We start from the raw sequence: 16,056 nt of genomic DNA, 5'->3' as shown, positions 1-16,056 counted from the left end.
ACTGTAAAGAGAAGGCAAACATCTGCATGGAGACCGTGACTCTTGAGACTAAAGCTTAGCTGGGGAGATCTTAGTTGGTGCGATGCCTGCTGCACACGCGTGAGGTCCTCAGTTCTGATCCCTAGCACCCGTGTGAAAAGCCAGACAGATGTGCTTGTGACCGCAGAGTTGAGGCTGCCTGGGCCTGCTGGCCAGCCAGTCCAGTGAGGAAACGTCAAATTCAGCAAGAGACGCTGTCTCCAAAAAGAAGGTAGAGACGAACTGAGAAAAACACAGGACACCAACCTCTGGGTATGTGTGTGTGCAGGAACACATCCACACACATGCATGCACACAAATTATCTGCATTAAGTGCCTAAGTAATGTACTGGCTCACACAGAGCAAGCTCGATAAATGGTACGAAGTTATGATTAATGACAAATGGGACTGTACCATCTGAAAGATCAACTTGAGACACCAAGGGAAGATGCCACCCATAGCTAGCAGGTTGCTGGGATGGGGACTTGAGCAGGGACCACACCATGCTATGTCCCACACAGGCATGGAGTGCTGGTTTGCATAAGGCTGTTCTCTCTAAGGTCATCAATTACATTTGAATGCTTGGTCAACAGGAAATGGCAACACAAAAGGATTGGGAGATGTGGCCTTGCCACTGAGGTTTCAGAAGCCCAAACCAGGCCTAGAGCCTCACTCTTCTTGCTGCCTGTGGATCTGGATACAGAACTTTCCGTTCCTTCTCCAGGACCATGGCGGCCTTCAATACACCATGCTTCCCACCATGATGATAATCGACTGAGCCTCTGAAACTATATGTCAACCCCGATCAAATGCATTCCTTTATAAGAGCTGTCATGGTCATGGTGTCTCTACAGCAATAGAACATTGACTAAGACACATGGTAACCAAGGATTTTTCTTTTAAGTGCGATGGCAAAGCTACAACCAGGGGACTACAAACACTTTGACCAGGGGACTATGTTAATTAGGTTTATATTTTTAAAATGCTAATTAGGAACTGGACATAGTAGTATATTCTTGTAATCTTAATACTTGGAAGGTAGAGGCAGGGGGATCAAGAATTCAAGATCATCCTCAGTGGGCTGGAGAGATGGCTCAGTGGTGAAGAGGACTGACTGAGCTTCCAGAGGTCCTGAGTTCAATTCCCATCAACCGCATGGTGGCTCACAACCATCTGTAATGGGATCTGATGCCCTTTTCTGGTGTGTCTGAAGACAGCGACAGTGTATTCATAATAAATGAATAAATCTTAAAAGAAAAAAGAAAAAGAAAGCCCAAAAAACACCAAATATATATAAAGATAATCCTTAGCTACAAAACAAGTTCAAAACCAGTTTGGCTACATGACAACTTGTCTCAATGCTACCCTACCCCTACCCACCCCCAAGAAGGAAATAAAATAGGACTTTGGCTGCTGCTGGTGTGTGTGTGTGTGTGTGTGTGTGTGTGTAAAACAGACTACAGTTGAACAATCAGGAGGTTTTCCACATGTCTAGGCGAGAGCTGGCAGGGGAGAGGAAGGGATGACATAGGGGTAAGATGGACTCTGTCTTCATGGTGGAGTTGGCAGGGTGCTATATTGGATACATTTCCCGTTAGAGAAAGGAGGACACTGGGTAATATTTAGGCTTAGCTGGGAGAGTGGAAGAGGCAGAAGAGAGACCAGCCAGGCAGGGACTGGAAGTTGGACCTCAGAGACGTGAAGAAGGCATCTTCACTATCATCCCATAAAGTCACAGGAGTATGGAAGAGGGGCAGAATGGTGAGAACAAACACCAGAGAGACTGGCAGGTTCAACCACTGGTCTCAAGCATTTCCCTGTAAAGCTGTCTGGGGAGTTGGCCGGAAGCAGAAGTTGAGTCCGAGGTCCGAGAACCTTCACTGATTTCATTTCTCAGATAGCGGTATCTAACAAAGCATGCTCGTGGGGCTCTTTCAGCAGAGAGGGGCAAACTAGCATGCAGGAGAAGAAGGGGAGGGTTCAGCGGCAAGAGGAGGAGGTGGGATCTGAATGTAGACAAGGGTCGGCCTCAGACACAAGGCTTGAGAGGAAGAAAGGCTGAGGCAGATGCCAGGGAGAGTGGAATCACCGCCTCGTGTAACTCCGGTATTACTGCAGTGCGCCAGGCACCGGGGAGAAGGATACACTGTCAGTGTAAGGTTTCACCGAGCAGTACCGGCAAGCTGGGTTGTTTTCCTTCTGATTTCTTTCCCACTGACTCTTCCTATGGTCCCTCTGGTCTCTCTAGCCAGGCTCCAGCTCGGACATCGCATGCTAATGAGACAGTCCTTGGTCCAATCTCAGGCGCTTGTTTCTGAATAGTCAATCTGGCACCTTACCAGCACCCAAGAGCTTCGGGTTTTCTGACAATTAAATAAAAGGCCTAGGCTTTTAACAATCACCCACCAGCTCTACTGTTCAGTTTGGCTTCGTGTCATGTTAACAAATGGGAAGGATGGGAGGCGCTGAAAAAGAACGAATGAAAAAGGACACACCCTCCCTCCCGTGACTGCCAAACCATAGTTCAGACAGCAAGACTCAGAGGCTCAGTTTCCAGGAGAATGGACCAGGATAAGATGTCATGACAAGTCCCACACCGAATGGGGGGGGGGCACCCACTACAATGCACACACGCCCTGGCCAGATCAGATCTCTCACTGCCCCAGAACTTGCAAAGGAGCCTAAGTGGGTGGCCAGCTAACCCCAGAGATCTATTGTCTTCATCTCCCCAGTGCCAGGATCACATGTACCCTGGGGCACCTGACTTTTGTTTCCTCACACCTGGCTTTTTAAATGTGGGTTCTGGGGATCATACTTAGGTCCCCATGACTGTGCTGCCTGCCACCTCTCCTCCTCCATTCCCCCCCACACATGCTCCCCCCCATAAGTTTTTTATTTGTTCCTTATTACAGATGTTTGTGAGTCACCATGTGGTTGTGGGATTTGAACTCATGACCTCCTGAAGAATAGTCAGTGCTCTTAACCACTGAGCCATCACACCAGCCCTATTACCCACTTCTTATTCATTTATTCATTTGTTTACTGTGTAGGGTTGGGGATGGAGCCCAGAGCAGTGTGCCCATTCAGCACCCTCCCCTGGATCGCTTGTTCATGCTGCCACACTCATTCCAAGACTTCCCAGGGCCATCCTGGACCCCTGGTGGTCAGTCACACAGCTATGATCTGTCTGCTTTCTATCAGTCTCATAGCTCTTTCTTCTAGTGTGTATCTCCCTTTAATGTGATTACTATCAGTTTAAATCCCTCAGACTGTGTTATAAAAGCCCTAAATTCAGAATCAGAGTCTTTTCTAAAACAAAAAATTTTTTTAAAGCAATAGCAGCTTGTCTTAGTTCATACCAAACAAAAGCCCCACTTCGAACGAAGCTTCGGGGCTCTGAAAGACATTGAAAGATGAAAGAGGCAGAAGACGGGTCAGCAATCAGTTTTTGTGACATCCTGCCAGCACTGTGGAGCTTCGCAGATTCACAGGGGACATCGGAGGCACTGAGACGGCAGAGATTGTTGTGGCAGAAGCAACTGGAAAACGTCCTGAGCCTGAAACACAGACAGATTAGCATCACTGGGGCGGACAGTAATGACTAGTACTTAGAAACGCCAGAGGCTCATTCTGCCAGTTAAGACAAGGAAAAAACACATTTCCAGTCTCCTAAGACCTCAGATACTTCCAGGCTCTGAGGGCAAGCACCGCCCCATGGATTTTGCAGCAAGGCTGGGCAGTCCCCTTGTGCTGAGAGGAGAATCTTTGCCAGACCTGCTCTGAGCAGCATAGCCAGGGAGGCTGAACACACAGTCACAAGACACCTCCTGGAGGTTAAGTTAGTGATGACTCAATATATAATTCAGTGCAACCAAGCCTTCAGCGGCTCTGGGTACCAGGCTTATTTTAGTGGTACCAGGTAAATGACTTCTCTCAATGCTCAGAGGTTCAACAAATGGGTTTTGAGACACATTTTATGTTTTACCTTAGAAGGATAATTAGAATTTCCATCACTGGCATCAGGATAAAGTACTTTTGTCCTGGCATGTTTTTTTTTTCTAGGAAACAAACAAAACCTTTGGCAAAAGGAAAAATCTCTGAAGGTCTGCTGTTCTCCTCGGGAAGGGTCTGCACTTTCCCTGTACCAATCTGATGAGCGAAGTAAATGTGGTTATCTGGCCCGACTTAAGGGAGGCCCTAGTGAACCATGTAAAACTGCAGAAGGGTAGGATCCGACCGGGCGGTGTAAACCTTGTGACTTTAGGCCTAAGTGAATTTAAAACCCAGAAGCGTTCTAGAGTTGAGTTAGCCCACCCAAATTTGACCAACAGCGAACATGGCTGCATTCCAGGTCCCAAAACCAAAGGGAGATGTAAAACGGGTTCTCTGCTCTCTGGAAGTCCTGACTCCTACAGCTGAGAAGGTACCACGGGCAGAGCAAACGGCGCAATGAAATGCTTCCGTACCCTGAGCTTCAGAGTTCGGAAATGGGGAGAACCAATGTTGGTTGGAAGAGTTCCTGGGAACAAGTGCTACCATGGGTCTAATAACGGCTTCTATTGACCTGCATGCACTGCCACCGTTCTTGCTGTGTTTTTGTATGTACGCCATTCTTTAAAACAGTATGCAGACGTAGTTAAATGCACTTGTTGGCTTGGAACCAGCCTGCCTGGATTTCAAACCTGGCTTGAGCATTTCTAGAAGGATGATCTTTCGTGACTTGTCCTTTCTGCTTCCTTTTCTTTTTCTTCTTCTTATGTATTTACTTTACATGCCAACTCATCAAAGCTTCCCCCTGCCTCTTCCTAGTCCCTCCCTCTCACCCCTCCTTCCCTCACCATCCACCCCTCCTCCCCTTCTCCTCAGGAAAGGGAAGGCTCCCATGGACATCAACCAGCCTTGGCAGATGACGTTGCAGCAAGACTAGGCTCATCTTCCCCTGCTGAGGCTGGACATGGCAGCCCAGTCAGGAGAAAGAGATCCAAAGGCAGGCCATGTAGTCAGAGGCAGCCCCTCCTCCACTGTAGGAGTCCCACGTGAAGACTCAGCTGCAGAACTGTTACCTATGTGCAGAGGCCCTAGCTCTGTCCCATGCATGCTCTCTGGTTGGCAGTTCAGTCTCTGTGAGTCCAGGTTAGTTGATTCTGTAGGTTTTCTGTGGTGTCTTTGTCCTCTCTGGCTCCTTCAATCCCTCCTCCCCCTCTTCCACAGGATTCCCCAAGTTCTACTTAATGTCTGGCTGTGGGTCTCTGTATCTATTTCTATCAGTTGCTGGGTGAAGCCTCTCTACTGAGTTATGCTAGGCCTTCGTCTGCAAGTGTAGCAAAGTATCCTCAATAGTGAGGGGTGGGCTCCCTCTCATGGTATGGATCTCAAATTGGGCCAGCCATTAGTTGGCCTTTCCTGCAAATTCTGCTCTATCCCTGACCCCTGTACATCCTGCAGGCAGGACAAATTGTGGGTCTAAGGTTTTATGCCTGGATTGGTGTGCCAATCCCTCCCTTGGAAGTCTGGTCTTGTAACAGGAGATGGCTGATTCAGGCTCCACATCCCCCATTGCTAGGAATTAGGGTCAACCTCATAGATTCCCGAGGGTTTCCAGGTTTCTAGCTCACAACAAAAGTGCCCCCCAATCCAGTTGTCTCTCCCAGTATTCTCTCCCTCCATTCTCTCCTACCTCATTGCTCATGCCCCCCCACACACACATTCTGTGCCCTCCCTCCATCCACCTATTGTCTAATCCATCTGGTGTCTAATCTGTTTCCTTTTCTCAATGAGACTTAAACATTCCCGCCTTGAAGCCTCCTTGTTGCTTAGCTCCTTTAGGTCTGTGGTTTAGCTTGGTTACCCTGTACTTTGTGATCATGTCCACTTACAAGTGAGCATACCATGGGTATCTTTTTGGATCTGGGTTACCTCACCCAGGATGTTCTTTTCTAGTTCCATCCAACTGCTGGCAAATTTCATGATGTCATTGTATTTATTTGCTGAGTAGGATTTCATTGTATAAATGTGTAAGTTTTCTTTATCCGTTCTTTGGTTGAGTGACATCTAGGTTGTCCAGTTTCATGAACATAGTTGAGCAAGTGCACTTATGGGATCCTGGAGCATATTTTGGGTGTATGCCCTGGAGTGGTGTAGCTGGGTCTTGCTATTCCCAGCTTTCTGAGAAACAGCCCGATTGATTTCCAAAGTGGTTGTACAAGTTTGTCCTCCCACCAGCAGTGGAGGACTGTTCCCCTTGCTCCACATCTTCAACAGCATGAGTGATCACTTGAGCTTTTGCTCTTGGTCACTTTGACTGGTACAAGGTGGATGTTGATCATCTAAGTGCTTCTGGACCATTAGAGAGTTGTCTGTTGAGGATCCTCTGTTTAAATCTGTGCCCCGTTTTAAAATTGTGTTATTTGCTTTTTGATGTCTAGTTTCTTGAGTTCTTTATATATTTTGGATTCCAGCCCTCTGTGAAATGGGGAGTTGGTGAAAATAAATATTTTCCTATTCTGTAGGCTACCATTTTGTCCTATTGACGGTGTCCTTTGCTTTACAGAAGCTTTACAGTTTTATGAGGTGCCACACACCTTTAGACACTTGATTTTTGATAAAGAATCCAAAAGTATACAATGGAAAAAGGAAAGCATCTTCAACAAATGGTGCTGGTCTAACTGGATGTCTGCATGGAGAAGAATACAAATAGATCCATATCTATCACCCTGCACAAAACTCAAGTCCAAGTGGATCAAAGATACGTTAACATATAACTGGATACACTAAATCTAATAGAAGAAAAAGTGGGGAGTATCCTTGAATCTCTTGGCACAGGAGACAACTTCCTGAACAGAAAACCAAGAGCACAGGCTCTAAGATCAATAATTAATAATGGGACCTCTGCTTCCATTTGTTATAAAATGGGGTCAATAACAGAATCTACTTTATAACATTCTTTTTCTCCTTTGTAAAACTGATGACAAATTATCTTATGTGCTGCACAACCTAGAACATGCAAACACTTTCTCACAATTATGATCAGTATTCTAGTTTTCATTGTATGTGCTATTGAAAACCTGGCAAATCACACACACACACACACACACACACACACACACACACACACACACGAAGGAATCCAACAGTTAAAGCTAAATAATTGGGTTTTTTTCCTCCCCTCTTTGGTGGTCAAGTCAGCTTCTGCTGATGGGAAATGAAATGCAAAGCCCTCAATGAGATTCATTTAACAAGGAAGACTAATTTTCCTTCTGAGTATCAAGATTAACTTAGAATAGCACAGAACCTGCTTGTCTATCAGTCACCAAAGCTCTCGAATGGAGGAAAGTAAGAGCACTGTGGAAATGACACTGTTTCTGTAGAATTTAACTCATAATTCATATGAACATGGTCCAAGACACTAGCGAGGCAGCCACACCTCTCTGAGGGCCCATTACCAGGATGTCTCTCCCGACTGCTTCTGTGAGGCCTACTCTCCACCGGCCAGGCTTACCCTGGCCCTTTGGACTCTTTGTAGCTCCATGCCAGGCTGAGTTATAATCTTCAGAGAATCTTGGTTGAACCCAAGGATAACATACCATCTAAAAACATGTTCTCAGAGTGTGGAGGCCATTCCTATAGGTTGCGTTATATATTGGCTCCTGTGGGAGATCCTTCTTCTGTAGCAAGAGAATTGTAGCTTGTAATGTCACTCTGAATACTTCTTTTTCCTGTGAGTCCCCCACACATATAAGGATTTGTTTTAGGGTTTCCATTGCTGTGAAGAGACCATGACCAAGGCAACTTTTATAAAAGACATCACTGGGGCTGGCTTACAGGCTCTGAGGTTCAGTCCATTATCATCATGGTGGGAAGCGTGGCAGAGTGCAGGCAGGCAAGGCACAGGAGGAGCTGAGAGTTCTACAACTTGTTCTGAGGACAAACAGGAGAAGACCGGCAATCTCAGGCAGCTCTCTTTCACAAAGGTGAAGCCTGAGCATAGATGGAGACCTCCAAAGCCCACCCCAATAGTGACACACTTCCTCTAACAAGGCCACACCTCCTAACAGTACCACTCCCTATGGGCTAAGCAGACTCATAACCATCACACAATTCAACCACCATTTTTCATGGTTTGGCCAAAATATTCTAGAAACTCTCCATCTGGACCAGTCAATTCACTGCTATGATATAATCCTCATCTTCATATAAAGGATCAGACCTATGGTAGACCCTATATGCTCTGGCCACTCTACCAGTCTCTTTTGTGCCAGTCAATTCAAACGGTAACATGACCACATCTGACACCCCACCAAGCTGACCTGAGGGCCAGGCTCCCTAGGTATTACCACACAAGGCCTGTGGCCATGTGCCAGCCCATGAGAAACTGCAGCAGGCTACATGGGTGCCCCAGATCTGGACACTGGGAATTATTTAATTAGAAAAACTTAATGTATATAATGTACTCAGTAAAATTTCAGTTTATCATATAACATTCTTCCTGGGGAATTTATCTAAAGTATATGTCACAGGATCTACAGAAGTTGAGGACAGTTCTCTAGAACATCTGGCTCTGTCTGGGGAGACAATGGTAGTATGGAACATAGAAATTTATTGAAAGCTTTTGTCCTTGAAAGTCTCATATCTAAGCCATTTAGTTGGCAGGTCATTTTACGTTGGCTATCTTAACTTTTTGCACTATCTTAATGTGGAATATTTTTGGAGTATTAGTTCCAACTTAATTATTTTGTGTGTGTACTCACATGTTCATGTGGGTGCACATGAGTGTGAAAGTATAGATTGTGTGTGTGTGTGTGTGTGTGTGTGTGTAGAGGCCAGAGGACAACTCTGGGTCTTGTCCCTCAGAAGCTATTCACCTTGCTTTTGAGAGCTCTCTCACTAGCCTGGAGCATGCCAAGCAGCTTAGGCTAGATGTCCAGTGAGCACCAGGCCTATCTACCTACCTCTGCCTCCTCATGGCTGGCTATATTAGCCAAGGGTCCCTAAAGAAAGTATGACTCATTGTCTCACATAGAGGAGAGCTTGATTATCTTTCAATCTTTCACCATTTTCTTTTTAACGTTGTTTTGAGGGAGTGGGGTGGGGAGGGATTTCAAGGCAGGATCTTTCTTGGCTGTCCTGGAACTCACTCTGAAGACCTGACTGGCCTTGAACTCACAGAAATCTGCCTGCCTCTGCCTCCCACGTGCTTGGATTAAAGGCATGCACATTGTGTGTGTGCACATGTGTACATGTGTGTATGCATGCACATGTAGAGGTCAGAGGACAACTAAGTGAACTTGGTTCTCTCTACCTTTACGTGGTATGTGGGTTTGGGAGACAGAACTCACATCATCAGGTTTCACAATAAGTGCTTTTATGAGCTGACCCATGTCCCCATTCCTCATGTATCATTTTATAACCACGATGAAGTTCTAACCAACAAAATGAGTTTACAGTAACAAGAGTGTGCAGAGGAACAACTGAACACTTGCACAACAATGCAGAATGAACACTTATATTCACACTTGCTTGCATGATGTCAAAGGAATGAGTCTAAAGGAGAGAGCGATGATTCTGGCCCAAACTCAACCTGCATTAAGTCAGGCCTTGTCCTACTATGAACTGCAAAACTATCTCTTAAAGAAATCCAGGAGAGCCTGTCACTGAGATGGTATCTCCAGCCTCTTCTCTCCTTGGCTCTGACTGAGGCTGTGTCCTTGTTCTCTTGGTGCAGCAGGTTTTGGAGGAGACTCAAGTAGGAGCCAGGGACGTCATCTCCAGCAATCACTGCTTGCATCTTCATGCCTTGGGACTTGAAGATTAGGCATCTTTCCTTCCTGCTAGGTGCAGATAGAAATGTCAGATGGATTATTCTGGTTGACTTGGTTTGGGTTCCTAAAACAATGCCTATAGCCAAAAGGATATGATTCACACAGGCTACATTCTGATCTCTTTGACACTGGAAATCAGATGTATGCCTAAACCCAGCATGGTGATGTAAGCTTTTAATCCCAGTACCTCCCTGGAGGTGGAGACTGGCAGATCTCTGAGTTTGAGACCAGTCTGGTCTACACTGAGAAACTCCCCCTCTCAAACAAAACAAAACAAACAAACAAACAAAAAAAAAAACCACAGCAGAGGTCTATCTACAAGCTGAGCAGAAAAAGCTCATTCAGGTAAAGTGCTTGTTTTGAAAGCATGAGGCCCAGCCTAGATGCCCCTCACCAGAGGAATGGATATAGAAAATGTGGTGCATTCACACAATGGAATACTACTCAGCTAATAAAAACAATGACTTCATGTAATTCTTAGGCAAATGTATGGAACTAGAAAATATCATCCTGAGTGAGGTAACCCAATCACAAAACAACACACATGGTATGCACTCACTGATAAATGAATGTTAGCCCAGAAGTTTGGAATACCCAAGATACAATTCACAGACCAAACGAAGCTCAAGAAGAAAGAAGACCAAGGTATGGATACTTTGGTCCTTCTTAGAAGGAGGAACAAAATACCCATGGGAGGAGATACAGAGACAAAGTGTGGAGCAGAGACTGAAGGAAAGGCCATCCAGAGACTGCCCCACCTAGTGATCCATCCCATATACTGTCACCAAGCCTAGACACTAATGTGAATGCCAACAAGTGCTTGCTGACAGGAACCTGATATAGCTGTCTCCTGAGAGGTTCTTCCAGACCTGACAAATACAGAGGTGAGTGCTCTCAGCCAACCATTGGACTGAGTACAAGGTCCCCAATGGAGGAGCTAGAAAAGGGACCCAAGGAGCTGAAGGAGCTTTCAGTCCCATAGGAGGAACAACATGAACCAACCAGTGCCCCCAGAGCTCCCACGGACTAAACTACCAACCAAGGAGTACACATGGAGGGATCCATGGCTCCAGCAGCATATGTAGCAGAGGATGGCCTTGTTGGACATCAAAGGGAGGAAAGGCCCTTGTCCCTAAGAAGGCTCGATGCCCCAGTATAGGGGAATATCAGGGCAGGAAAGCTGGAGTGGGTGGGTTGTTGAGCAGGGGGAGGCGGGAACAGGATAGGGGGTTTTCAGAGGGGAAACCAGGAAAGGGGATAACATTTGAAATGTAAATAAAGAAAATATCTAATAAAAAAAGAAAGGAAGGAAAAAGAAGAAGGCGGGAAGCCCAACACCCACATAAAAAGCTGATCAGGGCCACACACATCTGTAATGCCAGTGTTGAAGAGGCAGATCTGTGGGCCTCACTGCCAGGCAATCTAGCAGAACCAGGGAGCTTTAGCTACAGTAAGAGAGAGCCCCTGTCTCAAAGAAAACAGTAACTGAGGAGGGCACTCACTGTCAACCTCTAGCATGCATCAGACACGTATATACAGGTGGACACACACAAGTGCATTCACCACACACACACACATACACACACAGTATGTCTACAGGGAAATCATTGTTTAACATCAATTACAAAAGACTAACTCGGCCCCTTGACTTCCAATATGCAGCAATAACTGCATATCTTTTCTCCATAATTAATTCCAAAAGTGTTTTTTTAACACAATTCAACTGAATCACATACAATTAGAAAAATACCACTTCCCTCCAGCGAGTGGGAGACAACCTAAAGATAGAAACACCACTTTTATATCCTACTGTGTTCTCTAATTACAGGTGGTTTGCATTCTTCCCATTCAAGACTGGATGAGGCTCATCAGGACCTAATAGCCTATGTCTAAATTATAGATTGTTCCTACTAAACATGCTTAAGGCACAGAAGTGGAAAGAAAAAATCAAATAATCACAATTTAAATCACATTTAAGAGTGGCAAAGGTGGAAAATAACCAACGGTTAGTACGGACCTGAGTGCTTCCTGTCAGGCAACAATTATAGAGTCCTTTCCAAGTCTCTCTGTCCCGTCTCTCTGTGTCTCTGTGTGCATCTCTCTCTGTCTCTGTCTCTCTATCTCTGTGTGTCTCTGTCTCTTTCTGTGTGTCTGTTTCTCTTTTATCTCTGTCTCCTCTGAAACTACTGGAGAAAGATTCTTAGCCATGTCTTCAGAGGGCTCAAAGCTTGCTAGCTTTGTAGAATATCAAAACCATGTCTGCAAGGGTCAGAACTTCTCTGGTTGCAGTTTCACTTTTTCCTTCAGACTCTAGTCAACTGGGTTAACAGGAGATGGTAACCAATGTCAAGACCTTGTTAAGCTACATCCTCTGAATTAGTCTGAAGACACACCCTCAATGGACCTGTGCACTAGAGGTTGTCATTTACCACACACTCTGTCTCTTTATGTCTCTCTCTGTGTCTCTGTGCATCTCTGTCTGTCTATGTTTCTGTCTCTCTGTTTCTCTGTCTCTATCTGTGTGTCTCTGTCTCTCTGATTGTCTCTGTCCTACAAACTGACAACCTATGAATTAATGAGAGATGGAGGCAGTATGGACCTGTCCCAAGATTCCAGGTTGCATCCTAGAGCACGGTGCTAGACCGAGGGTGGGGGGGTTATCACTTTGATTGGGGAAGCAGTACAGAAAAGAAAGGCTTCACCGGGCGGTTGTGATGCATGCCATTAATCCCAGCACTCTGGGAGGCAGAGGCAGGCAGATTTCTGAGTTCGAGCCCAGCCTGGTCTACAGAGTGAGTTCCAGGACAGCCAGGGCTACACAGAGAAACCCTGTCTCGAAACAATCAAATCCAAAAAAAAAAAAAAAAAAAAAAAAAAGGCTTGGGAGAAAACAATCTTGAGGTAGTTCTCTATTCTTTGATTTCTCTTGAATTCCAGCCATAAATTTTGTGATTTCAACTTCACACAAATTTAGACATAAGGCCAGGTATTCATCCAGATGCCTCTCCATATATCTGAATTATCAGACCATCATCGATCTGAGATAGACGGGGGCAACTGGAGAGATGACTGTGTAACAAAGGTGTGTGTTGTGTGAACTTTTCCTGAGGAGACACAGGCTTACTCACACCAGATAGGGCACCACCAACAGAGCAAGTGCGAGTCCACCAAAGTGAATTTGGCAGGCCAATGAGTTTATTAGGCTTACTTATAAAGCACAGGTATGGGGGGTACTATCAGGCATATGGGTGACCTCAAACAGTTGTATCACAGAAAAGTTCTACCCCGCATGCATGACAGCTTCCCCATCATTTCTCAGGCGGTGTCCCCACCTGCAGTTACCTTCTTGCCTTCTGTGTCCTCTAGCACCTCCTGGGACCCCAGGGCCATATGCAATCAGGTCATAATTACACATCGCTGGCAGGGGCCTCATGAGAGTGGCCAAGATCTCAAGTGATTGCCTACTCACCCTCCCTATGCCTTCTATGAAGGGATGTCCACAGGCTCCAGCTCAAGGGTCTCTGATGAGGAGTGACAGCTGCCTCTGATGAAGATGGCAATGGGAATGGGGGGCAGTGATCACATGTCATGAAATGTCACAAAGGTGAAATGTCACCTTCTGCTTTCGGATGATAGCATAGAAAGCCACTTGGTCTTCTTTACCAGATCAAGGCTGGAGACCAAAAATGAATAAGAAAGCAAGCAGGGCTGGGGATGCGGCCCAGTGACGGATGTGTGCTTAGCATCCATGTGTGCTTAGGCAGTGTGTTATAAGCATGAAAGCATGAGGAAAACTAAATAAGTAAAAATGGTGCATGCATGTGTGTGTGTGCGTGTGTGTAAACACAAACTTTATATGCTGACTTTTTTTATTCTGAGGATTTCTCTTAGACTCTAATCTGAGTAATTACAGTATAGTCATCTATCTTTCCATATCAGGCCTACATTAGTCAGAACTCTTTTAGATGGAAACAATTCCTACTCAAATCAAGTGGTGAAACCACCAGGAATAGTCTGCCCCATTTTAGATCAGAATTCAGTACAAGATCTCTATCTAGAGAATTAAACTAGGTCATTAGAATCCCTCTGTCTCTGTCTCTCTCTATCTCTCTCTGTTTCTGTCTCTCTCTGTCTCTCTGTCTCTGTCTCTGTCTCTGTCTCTGTCTCTCTCTCTGTTTCTCTCTCTCTCCAAGATTTCTTTGTGTAGCCCTGGATGTACTGGAACTCTGTAGACCAGTCTGGCCTCGAACTCACAGAGATCTGCCTGCCTCTGCCTCCCCAGTGCTGAGATTAAAGGCATGTGCCACCACCTCATGGGAAATTATTTTTTAATTCATAGAGGGAATAACAGAAAGTTCACATTGCATATACCCAGAGAAAAATAAATATTCTAGCTCTTTAGACACAAAACAAGAAAAACATCAAGCAGAAGATTAAGAAACACATCATATTTTAGTAGTTAACAATTTTTCTCAATAAGGACTTGCTAAAGTTGGTTTCCAGCGTTGTACTACCAGCTCCTGTCTTGAAGGGAGTCCATTGTATAGTGAATTGATATGCCCATTATGTTTGAGCAACATTCTGTATTGATTTATCCAGACACTATCTGCCCTATGGGTAACACGTAGACTCGCCAGCCTTCACACTTGGAGGCACTGCGAAAATATCAGCGACAACTCCTTGTTGCCAGCACGGCTTATTTTCTTCTAGTAAATGACCCTGTATCTGTCTTCCTGCTTTGTGCACTTTTGGAAGAATCTCTTTGACACAAGGATGGCTGAAGGCAGCGACAAGGATGGCGTGGGCCTCTGCTCTCGAGGAGAATCCCGGGGCTGTATGCAAACAAGGGGCTGAGCAGAATATTTTTTTTGAATAATTGAGAATTACATACATGAATAAACTTGGATCTGAAAAATGTTGTCACAGATGGAAAAAGCCCTTGACTCATCAGCTAAGTTGCCTGGAGTGAAGACCCAGTCCTGGCTAAACATGAGATTTGTCGCTTAAAATATGCTAAGGCTTCTAAGCAAAACAGGCATTTAAACCCCAGGCCGTGGCTTGCTTCTGCTCACACTGGGGACGTGTTTGTGCGAAGATCGAAGCAGACGCCAAAAGGCCAACATGAAACTATGGGTGATAAGCGTTGTTTTCTGATTCTTTGGGAGTCTTGAAATCTACTATAAGGCAAGAAACAAGTTTATTGATCAAATCCAAACAAGATTAATATCTTCTGTTTTGCAAATTTCCCTTTAGGATATAAAATAGAATCTCTCTCTCTCTCTCTCTCTCTCTCTCTCTCTCTCTCTCTCTCTCTGTGTGTGTGTGTGTGTGTGTGTGTGTGTGTGTGTGTGTGTGTTTCAAGACTGGGTTTCTCTGTGTAGCTCTGGCTGTCCTGGAACTCACTCTGTAGACCAGGCTGGCCTCAAACTCAGAAATCTGCCTACCTCTGCCTCTGCTTCTCAAATGCTGGGATTAAAGGCATGTGCCACCACTGCCTGGCCAATTCCAGATTCTTAAAAGATGCATCCTTATGCTTCTGCTCCTCTAGAACCACTCCTGGTACCAACTTCTGTATTAGTCAGGGTTCTCTAGAGTCACAGAACTCATGGGATGTCCCTATATGTTAATGGAATTTATTCTGATGACTTGCAGTCTGTAATCCAACTAACCCAACCATGGACAGCTGTGGATGGGAAGTTCCAGCATCTAGTAGTTGTTCAGTCCCGTGAGGTTAGTTGTTTGAACTGGCCTTTTAGGTTCCAACAGATGCAGGCAAGTAAGCACAAGCAGGCGAAGAAGAGTGAGCCTTCCTACTTCCACGGTCCCTATCTAGGCCTCCAGCAGAAAAAGCTGGCTCAGACTATAGTGTGTACTACCACGCCCGCATGTGGGACTTGTTTTGTCTCAGGCTGAAACAAAAACCAAACCAAACCAAACCAAACAAACAAAAAAGAATCTGGAATTGGCTTAATAATTTGCCAGCACCTTCTAATTCACCAGCACCTTCAAGTACTGAAACCTCTCCAGACACTCTCTCTCTCTGGTAACTCCATGGTAGAAACTTAAAGAAGCTAATGCTTTTGATTATCTTGATCCATCAATTGTAACTTGATGAATTAGGTGACCTGGTATACAAATTTTTTACAATTTGGGGGGGGGGGCAGGGAATTATTTTGTTAGCTTGTTGCTTGTAGTATCTCTGGACAAATGGATGAAGGA

This window comes from Apodemus sylvaticus, chromosome 6, assembly GCF_947179515.1.
Source record: "Apodemus sylvaticus chromosome 6, mApoSyl1.1, whole genome shotgun sequence".
NCBI classification, from domain to species: domain Eukaryota; kingdom Metazoa; phylum Chordata; class Mammalia; order Rodentia; family Muridae; genus Apodemus; species Apodemus sylvaticus.
Note: the sequence above shows the minus strand (reverse complement) of the source record.